The sequence below is a fragment of the Octopus sinensis genome, linkage group LG23 (genome assembly GCF_006345805.1).
Source record: "Octopus sinensis linkage group LG23, ASM634580v1, whole genome shotgun sequence".
Taxonomy (NCBI): Eukaryota; Metazoa; Mollusca; class Cephalopoda; order Octopoda; family Octopodidae; genus Octopus; species Octopus sinensis.
In genome coordinates, this window is record NC_043019.1 from 15478203 (window position 1) to 15487821 (window position 9619).

The 9619-nt window shown below is 37.4% G+C and overlaps 1 long non-coding RNA gene across 1 annotated transcript; it reads left to right on the plus strand.

Moving 5' to 3' along the window:
- The first annotated feature begins 7130 nt into the window (after nt 1–7130).
- On the plus strand, nt 7131–7882 carry LOC118767577. Its single transcript, XR_005003496.1, has 2 exons — nt 7131–7500; nt 7531–7882. It is a non-coding gene; the product is annotated as an uncharacterized LOC118767577 (long non-coding RNA).
- The last annotated feature ends 1737 nt before the right edge of the window (nt 7883–9619 follow it).

The following is a 9619-nucleotide window of genomic DNA, read 5'->3' on the forward strand; positions in this document are numbered from 1 at the left end:
AAAAGTAAGTTCTGGGATTAAAAAAAAACCCCTTCAAAGCTGTATATCAGCATGGCTGCAGTCCAATGACTAAAAACGGTTAGAGCTAATTTTTACCCAAAGCAAGAAATACTGAAGGAAGGGAACAAATCGATTTCTCGACTCCAGTAGTTGACTATTAGTTATTTTATTATTATTTTTTTCTATTGAATCCAACCTCGGCAGAATTTGAGCAAAATACGTCCAATAAGTTGCCACACATACATAGAGGTGCAGGCGCAGCTGTGCGATAAAATGTTGGTTCTCCAACCACATAGTTCCGGGTTCGGTCCCGGATGTGTGTGTGTTCCACCACCTCTTGACGAATGGTGTTGCTGTGTTTATGCCCCTGCATCTTAATACTTCGGCAAAAAAAATAATAAAGATAAAATAAGTGTCCCGGGTTTGTAAAAACCAAAACCAAGTACTTGGCAGTACTAGAATTAGATATAACATCACAAATGTGCCCTCCACTTGATTTTGTTTCCTCATAACTTCCAGAGAAATGGATATCCTTCTATGGAATTTTCTACAAATGCGCTTCAGATGGTGTAAATGCCAGTTACATCAGAATTTATTTTGAAAAAATGTTTCCAAGAACAGGAAGAAGAATTTCGGAAAATTCACACGAGTCGGCTTTTTCCCCTCATAACTTTCAGAAAAAATGGATATTTTTAATGAAATTTTTTACAAATACCGTTCAGATTGAGTAGATTATGATTATTTCGGAATTTAATATGAAAACTAATTGGTGGGCTGACACACACGACATATATCTACGAAATAAAACTTGAAATTTCGAAGAAAATTGCGACGTGTGTGAGTATGTTCCTGTACGTGCCCAACAACTTTATTTTCCCCATTAAATTCCGATATAACGGTAATCTACATTATCTGATAGGTATTTGTAGAACATTTCATTTACAAAATATCCGTTTTTCTAAACGTTATGAGGAAACAAAGCCGATTCGTTTGAATTTACAGAAATTCTTCTCCCCAGCCTTGGAAAAGATTCCTTTTCAAAGCCAATTATGATGTAATTGGAATTTACATTATCGGAAGCGTACTTGCAGAAAATTTTTATTGAAGAATATTCATTTTTCTGGAAGTTATGAAGAAACAAAATTGGGGTGAGGCATATTTGTGTTGGTGTGCCTAAAATTCTTAAAAGTGGTGCCCCAGCACGGCCGTAGTCTATTTACTAAAAAAAAAATAATAATGGTAACACACACACACACACACATACACATATGCACACACACGCACACACACACACACACACACATGCACACACACGCACACACATTCGATGTAAGTTGTGCTGATGTCAATCGAAAGAGCGAGAGAGAGTTAGAGAATAAAAATTGTTATTGTGATAGTTTATAACAATATTTTTTTCCCCCCCTTTTGCTTTCTTATCCGGTGTTAACTTATTTATTTCAATAAATTTAGAAACTTTGGACCTTTTTATTAAAAATTAAAATAAAATAAAATACTAACAGGGAAAAAAAGAACACCGTTTAAAGGATATGTCATCACGTCATTAAATCAAAGAAGCAGACGACATTCAAACAAACCAGACGACATTCACGCCATGGCGTGTCGACGCGTCGCCGGTCGTTTTAGAAGAAATACCTCCAAACAGAAGTAAGGAAAGAGTTTAATATTTTATTTTTGTATATTACAATTTGTCTTAATTACAAATGTCTGCTCTCCTTCGACTTTTTTTCTTCATAACTTTCTAGAGGTAAATATTGACATCCGAACGTGTCCCTCACCTCGCATTTTGTTTCTCCGTAACTTTTAAAAAAAAAAATTGGGTTATTTGTTTTGAAGAAATTTTCTACAAATACCTTTCAGGTGGTTTAGATTACATTTGTATCGGAATTTGTTGCGAAGAATTTTTATCGGAGCGGCTGGACGAAGAGGAACGACTTTGTTTCCTCATAGCTTTCAGAAAAATGAATGCTTTTTAAATAGCTTGTCTACCAACCACATGGTTCCGGGTTCAGTCCCACTGAGTGGCACCTTGGGCAAGTGTCTTCTACTATAGCCTCGGGCCGACCAAAGCCTTGTGAGTGGATTTGGTAGACGGAAACTGAAAGAAGCCCGTCGTATATATATATGTATATATATGCGTGCGTGTGTTTGTGTGTCTGTGTTTGTCCCCTAGCATTGCTTGACAACCGATGCTGGTGTGTTTATGTCCCCGTTACTTAGCGGTTCGGCAAAAGAGACCGATAGAATAAGTACTGGGCTTACAAAAGAATAAGTACCGGGGTCGAGTTGCTTGATTAAAGGCGGTGCTCCAGCATGGCCGCAGTCAAATGACTGAAACAAGTAAAAGAGAAAGAGAAAAAAAATACCTTTCACACAATGTAGATTTCGATTATATAAGATTTAAATATATATATATATATTTTGTATGTGGAAAATCCACAGGTACATAACTCCATGTCCCCCTACATGGCCTTGCTTTTTGCTTTTTGAGCCAAAAAATTAACTTAACTTAACTAATAAACACTGAAAATGTGCAGAAAATAGACTACATCAACTGCCAGGTGGGCAAGCTAGAGGTAGTAGATAGCTTTCATTATCTAGGCAACCAAGTTAGTAGTGGAGGTGAATGTTCCAAGAGCATAGCTGTGAGAATAAGATTAGTCAGGGCAAAGTTCAGAGAGCTCCTACCCCTGCTCTCAACAAAGGGCCTCTCTCTAAGAGTGAAAGGCAGATTGTTTGATGCCTGTGCGTGAAAAGCTATGCTGCATGGCAGTGAAACATGGGCTATAACAGCTGAGGACATGCATAGGCTAGAAAGAAATGAAGCCAGTATGCTTCACTGGATGTGCAATGTCAGTGTGCATGTTCGACAGAGTGTAAGCAACTTGAGAGAAAGGTTAGGCATAAGAAGCATCAGATGTGGTGAGCAAGAGAGATGATTGCGCTGGTATGGTCATGTGATGCATATGGATGAGGCAGCTGTGTTAAAATGTGACAGTCTTTAACTGTAGAGGAAACCTGTGGAAGAGGTAGACCCAGGAAGACATGGGCCAAAGTAGTGAAACATGGTCTTCGAACTTTGAGCCTCACAGAAGCAATGTGTAGTGACCAAGAGATTTGGCAATGTGCTTCAGAGGACCCATCAAGCCCAGTGAAATCATAATTGTGGTAACTGGAACCTGTACTGGTGGCATGTAAAAAACATCTTTTGAGTGTTGGGCCTCATGGAGGCAATGGCTGAGACCTTTGGCATTATATGTGCTTGAGAAAACCCATCAAGCCAAACAAAACTGCAATCATGGCAGACACCAGTGCCATGCAAATTGGCACCCGTACCAGTGGCATGTAAAAGTACTCCGGTGTCATGCAAATGGCACGTAAAAGCACCCATTACACTCTCAGAGTGGTTGGCATTAGGAAGGGCATCCGGCCATAGAAAACCATGCCAAATAAGAGTGGAATCTGGTGCACCCTTCCAGCATGCCAGCCCAGTCAAACTGTCCAACCCATGCCAGCATGGACAACATATGTTAAATGATGATGATAATAAATTCTTCATAATTCTTCAAAATTAACCATAAAACAAAGGCTGCATATTTCAACAAGTGAACTAAATTAAAAACATTTCATCATAATTTGTGTTCTGAACTCCAGCTTAATAATAACTATGTAGTTTTACTAAATGATTTTGTAAAGATTAATTGAAAGAAAGCAGTGTATTTTGAGAGAAATATGGTAACAAAAGGGTTAATCCTTTGCAGTTTCCAAGTTCTTTATGTTCATAGTTCAAATCCTGCTAACGTCAAATTTGCTTTCCATTCTTAGGTCTGTAAAATAAAGTAACACAGCAAACTGGCTGAGTTGTTAGAGCAGTGATTAGATAATCTTGTAATTATCATTCTGGATCTCTGTGTTCAAATCTTGCTGAGGTTATCTTTGACTTTCATAGTTGATAACCGTACAACCAGTCCTGGCTGTGAGGTAAGAAGCTTACTTCCTAACCACAAGATTCCAGGTTCAGTCCCAGTGTGTGGCACCTAGGGCAAGTGTATTCTACTATAGCCTTGGGCCAACCAAAACCTTGTGAGTGAATATGGTAGATGGAAACTGAAAGAAGCCTGTTACATATATACGTGAAAGCAAGTGGCTTAGTGGTTAGAGTATTTGGCTCGTGGTCATAAGGTCTTGAGCTCAATTACTGGCAACACATTGTGTCCTTGAGCAAGACACTTTATTTCTCTTTGCTCCAGTCCACTCAACTGGCAAAAATGTGTAGTACCTGTATTTCAAAGGGCCAGCCTTGTCACACTGTGTCATACTGAATGTCCCTGAAAACTATATTAAGGGAATGCACATTAATTTCATGAGCAGGCTGTTCTGCTGATTGAATCAGCTGGAACCCTCATTGCCGTAATGGACCGAATGTGTGTGTGTGGATCCTTGTTTGTTACTCCCCAATGCTTGACAACTGACGGTGTGGTTATGTTCCCATAACTTAGTGATTCAGCAAAAGAGATCAATAGATTAAGTACCATGCTTAACAAATAAAAGATAAAAGAAACTGGTGATGATTCTTTTCTTTCTGTCTCTTTATCTTCCATTGTTTCTAGAAGAAATTGAATGTTTTGACCTTGAGAGCAATCGGCTTCACCAACCCAATGCCACACCATCACCACCACGAGCTGAGGGCCCAAGGAAAAACAAGGTAAAATAAAGGATTAATTTTGTACTTGGAGATAACAGAAGGCAGTCAATAGACTGTTCCCTCCCCACATACTTGAGCCCTTGTGTCCATGTAAGAAATAATTAATCATAATGTTCAGGCCACAGTAAACAGTCAGACCTAAGAAATTCATACTATGATTCGGTAACAAAGCACTAGTGGTCAAGAATCTTGGGTTCATTTCCACTGCACGGCATTTTGGGCAAGTGTCTTCTACTATAGCAGTGGACAGTAATGAAAAGCACAACCACTTAAACCACTTTTGCCGAACCGCTATGTTATGGTGATGTAAACACACCAGCATTGGTTGCCAAGCAATGTTGGTAGGGAGGGGGGGACAAACACAGACACACACACACACGTATATATATATACATGACAGGCTTCTTTCAGTTTTCATCCACCAAATCCATTCACATGGCTTTGGCCAGCCCGATGCTATAGTAGAAGGCATTTGTCCAAGATGCCATGCAGTGAATATTATATAAGCTTGCTTCCCAACCACATGGCTCCAGGTTCAGTCCTTCTGTGTGGCATCTTGGGCAAGTGTCTTCTACTTGGGCTGACCAAAGCTTTGTGAGTGGATCTGGTAGATGGAAACTGAAAGAAGCCCATCATATAAAAATATATATGTATTTGTGTATCTATATTTGTCCTCCCACCATCGTTTAACAACCAATGCTGGTGTGTTTACAACCATGTAACTTAGTTCAGTAAAAGACACCAGTAGAATAAGTACCAAGCTTACAAAGACTAAGTCCAGGGGTTGATGCCTTCAACTAAAAAGCAGTGCTCTGAAATGCCCATGGTCAAAATGACTGAAACAAGAATAAAAGTATATGTGTGTGTGTGTGTAGGCATGTGGTTGGAGCATTGGCCTCACAATTGTGAGGTAGTGAGTTTGATCCCTGGACCAGGCTGTGTTGTGTTCTTGAGCAAAATATTTTAATTCATGTTGCTCCAGTTCATTCAGCTGTTGAAGTTGGCAAGCTGCATCAGCCTTTGCCTTTCCCTTGGATAGCATTGGTGGCATGGAGAGAGGAGGCTGGTATGCATGGGCAACTGCTGCTCTTAAATACACAACCTTGCCCAGACTTGTGCCTTGGAGGGTAACTTTCTAGGCGCAATCCCAAAGGGGGTCTTTGTCTGCGTGTGTGCACACCTGCACCTCACCCCATCAAATGGATGCATGACAACTTGTCAGTTTGTTTCCATCCCTGTAAATTTGAGGTTTGGCAAGAGACAAATGGAATAAATAGTAGACATTCCAATGACTGAAACAAAGGTGGTGCGTTTCAGAAATAGGAAACCAAAATTATTAAGAAAGAACTGGAGGGGAAAAAGAAAAAAAAAACATTCAGATTGGAAAATGCAAATAAAAAATATCAAAGAGAAATTTTAGAAATTTTAATTTAAAAACTGACTTTATTTTATCAAAATAAATGTCCACTAATTATCTTTTACAATTAGTAACAGCAGAAGAACCTGGCATGGGTTTGTTCCATTTTAAACTTACCAGTCTACAAATTTCAAAAGATGTTATGTAGTAAGAGGGATTTAAAAACATTTTTTTTATAATTTCTCATTTTGTTTCTTTTACTTATGATTTTTTTTTTATTTTTTGTCCTTTCTTGAAATATGAGTTTTTTTCTTTTCTTTTTTTTTTCTTCTATTTCTTAAAAGTTTCCAAGACAGAAAGAGTTGAAACTACTTGGTTGTAAAAAGCAAATAGAATCACATGTTAAAAAACATAAAACAAAAATGGCAATTTATATACATTTCCAAACTTAGAAAAACAAAAAGGAAAAAAAAAGAAAAAAAAAGAAAAAGAAAAAATGGGGAGGGAGGTACATAATATTAAGTGCTGCAATCATTGCTATGTACAAAAACGTACAAGTGGATCAGTAACCATCATCATCATCATCATATCACCATCAACAACAAAGCAGAATGGGATATTAAAAAAAAATAATATATATATATATGACTTTCTCATTCTCTACATTCAAATCAAGGAGGGTTAAACAATAGAGAAGGGCGGGGGGAGTAAAAAAAAATGGAAAGTAAAAAATAAAATATTTTAGTAATCATAAGAAAAAAATAATAGTTCATGTCAAAAAGATATCCTTTGAAATTAAGGGCTGCTTTTTCTTTTCATTCTTTCTCCTTTCGGTGGTGTTGGGTGGTGGGGGAAGGGAGGGCTGCATGTTTTTCTTCCTTTCTATTTCTTCCTTGAGCACACTGTAAGTGCAGCATGTCACAGTATGAGTTCTCTCTTTCAATGCAACACAATATGCCTGCAGTTACAGGAGAGAAAATTTGTATGGTGACATGATGTGCCTAAGCACCTCTTATTTTCCTATATTTTTCTGGTTTCAGCATTTTAACCTTGATAAATTGGTAATTCATTAAACCTAGAGCAGTTGAAATCAATAATTTATTCCTTCAAATAATGACTCAAATGATGGGAAAGAGAGAGAAATGCAGGGCAAAATGCAAAAGGTAAATTTAAACAATTAGTCTATTGTGGGGGATGCATTTGAGCAACAGATCTTGCAGGTAAATAAATTATACTTTGGGAGTTAAAAATAGAAAATGTGAATATTTATTTCCTTGCATTATTATATTAGATAAAGAAGGCAGAGCTAATTGACTGAATAATCATTTTGTTTTGTTTACTTCATTTTATATCAATAGGGGACAGGGGTTAAGAATTCTTTTCCAAATACTTTGAAGAGTAGGGAAGGGAAAGACAGCCCGTATATATATATATATATATATATATATAGATATATATATATATACACACATACATACACACACACACACACATCATACATATATATATCATATATATAATAACATGCATACACATATAAAAATTAAAAAAGAATGCACACATAGGCATCGATGTTGGAGGCAAGTAGAAAAAAAAAATGAACAAAACTTAACATTATTATTATTATTATTTGTGGTTTTGTGCCTATGTTAGAAATAATTATCATCATCATCATCACCAGGCTAATTCAATAAACAGCTACTGGCTGTAGAAACCAGCTGAAAAATATAAAAAAAAAAAAGAGGGGAAGTAGAACTGTTCAGTGTGTGGAGGTGGGTGGCATGTTTTTTTTTCACAGATTAGGAAAAAAAAAAAAAAGCACTCAGTACACACTGTAAAGTGGTTGGTTTTAGAAAGGGCATCACATCTGTAGAAACTATGTCAAAGCAGACACTGGAGTATGACACAGTCCACTGGCCTGTTGGATTGTCAAATCATCCTAACCATTCCAGCATGGAAGACTGATGTTAAGTGATTTCATATATGATGAGTTTCATGTAAACTTCCAGCTACCAAATTCCACTGATAACACACTGAAACAGCTTGAGGCTACTGCAGAAGTCACTTGTTCATGGTGCCACATAGACACGAAGCAATACAGTTGGAATGAGAACAGCTTAACCAGACATCACTGTGCCTATAGGGTATAAAATTTACTTAGGCTCAGCAAAAATCAGATACCTTCTCAGTACCTAAATCTTCATGTGGACAGAAAAAGTAGGCTGCAATCAGTCAGAGAATTCCGATTTAGGTTGAATGATCACAACAGTTTGTTTGTTTTTGTTTAAGGACTGACATGGTCTCTGATTCTGACAGGCCATAGGCATCAGAAATTACAAGGCATAAACAGCATGGGGAAATTGTCAAGAAATTCCAAGAAGAAAACACAGTAAGCTTAATTCTGGCATTTGAGAAAGTGAATGAAATCTTTTCATTCTCTCTGCAATTCTTTCTGCTATAGGTACAAGGTCTAAAATGAGGAGTTAAGATGATCACACCGACCTCAGTGCTTAACTGGCACCTATTTTATCAACCCTAAAAGAATGAAAGGTAAAGTTGATGTCGGTGGTATTTGAACACAGTAAAGAGCTGAAAGAAACGCTACTATGCATTTTGTCCATTATGCTAACGATTTAGCATCTAACCACCTTAATAACAACAAAGCCAACTCTTTACAACCACATCTCCAAATACTTGTTTTACTCTATTTTTTTGTCATGGGGAGAAGTTGAAGAACAACTATTTCCCCCACTCACCAAGTTATCTGACAGGGTAGATGCTGTCAAATTTTACTGACACTTAAATGAGAGGATACAGTACACCTCTACAGTGGGATATGAACTTAGAACATCACTAAATACAGTGTAAAAGACATCTGACATTTACATTAGATGCTCTATCAATTCTGTCCATTCACTGAGCCCCTTCAGTAGGAATAATGCCCTCTTTTTTTTCCCCCCAATAACCACAACAGTTTTGAACCCAGAATGCATATCTCAATAGAGCATTTAGCTCAGCACTCCACTCATTCCAATCCACTACCAGGTTAGGATAATAACAACAACAATTTCCAAGAAGATAGGCACAAGGCCAGACATTTTTTTTTATGGGGAGGGAGTGGTCAAATAGTTTGACCATGCTCCCGGAAGGATGAAAGGCAAAGTCGACCTCAGTGGAATTTGAACAATAATAATAATAATAATAATAATTTCTAACATTAGCACAAGGCCACACACATTTTTGGTTAAGAGGTGGGGGAGGGAGAGAGGGATTGTCGATTCCATCAGTATCTCACTGGTAGTTCATTTAATCGACTCCTCTTGCCATACCCCCCTACCTCCTGAGATAGGATGAAAGGCAAAGTCGACCTTGCTAAGACTGAAACAATAATAATAATTTTAATAATATCAATTGATACGTTAGCCTTGATAATTCAGAAGAAACAATACAGCAAAGCAAATAGAATTTAACGGATGAACTGTAAAGATAAAAAGATAATAATAATAATAATAATAAATCAAGCTGTTGTACAAGATGTT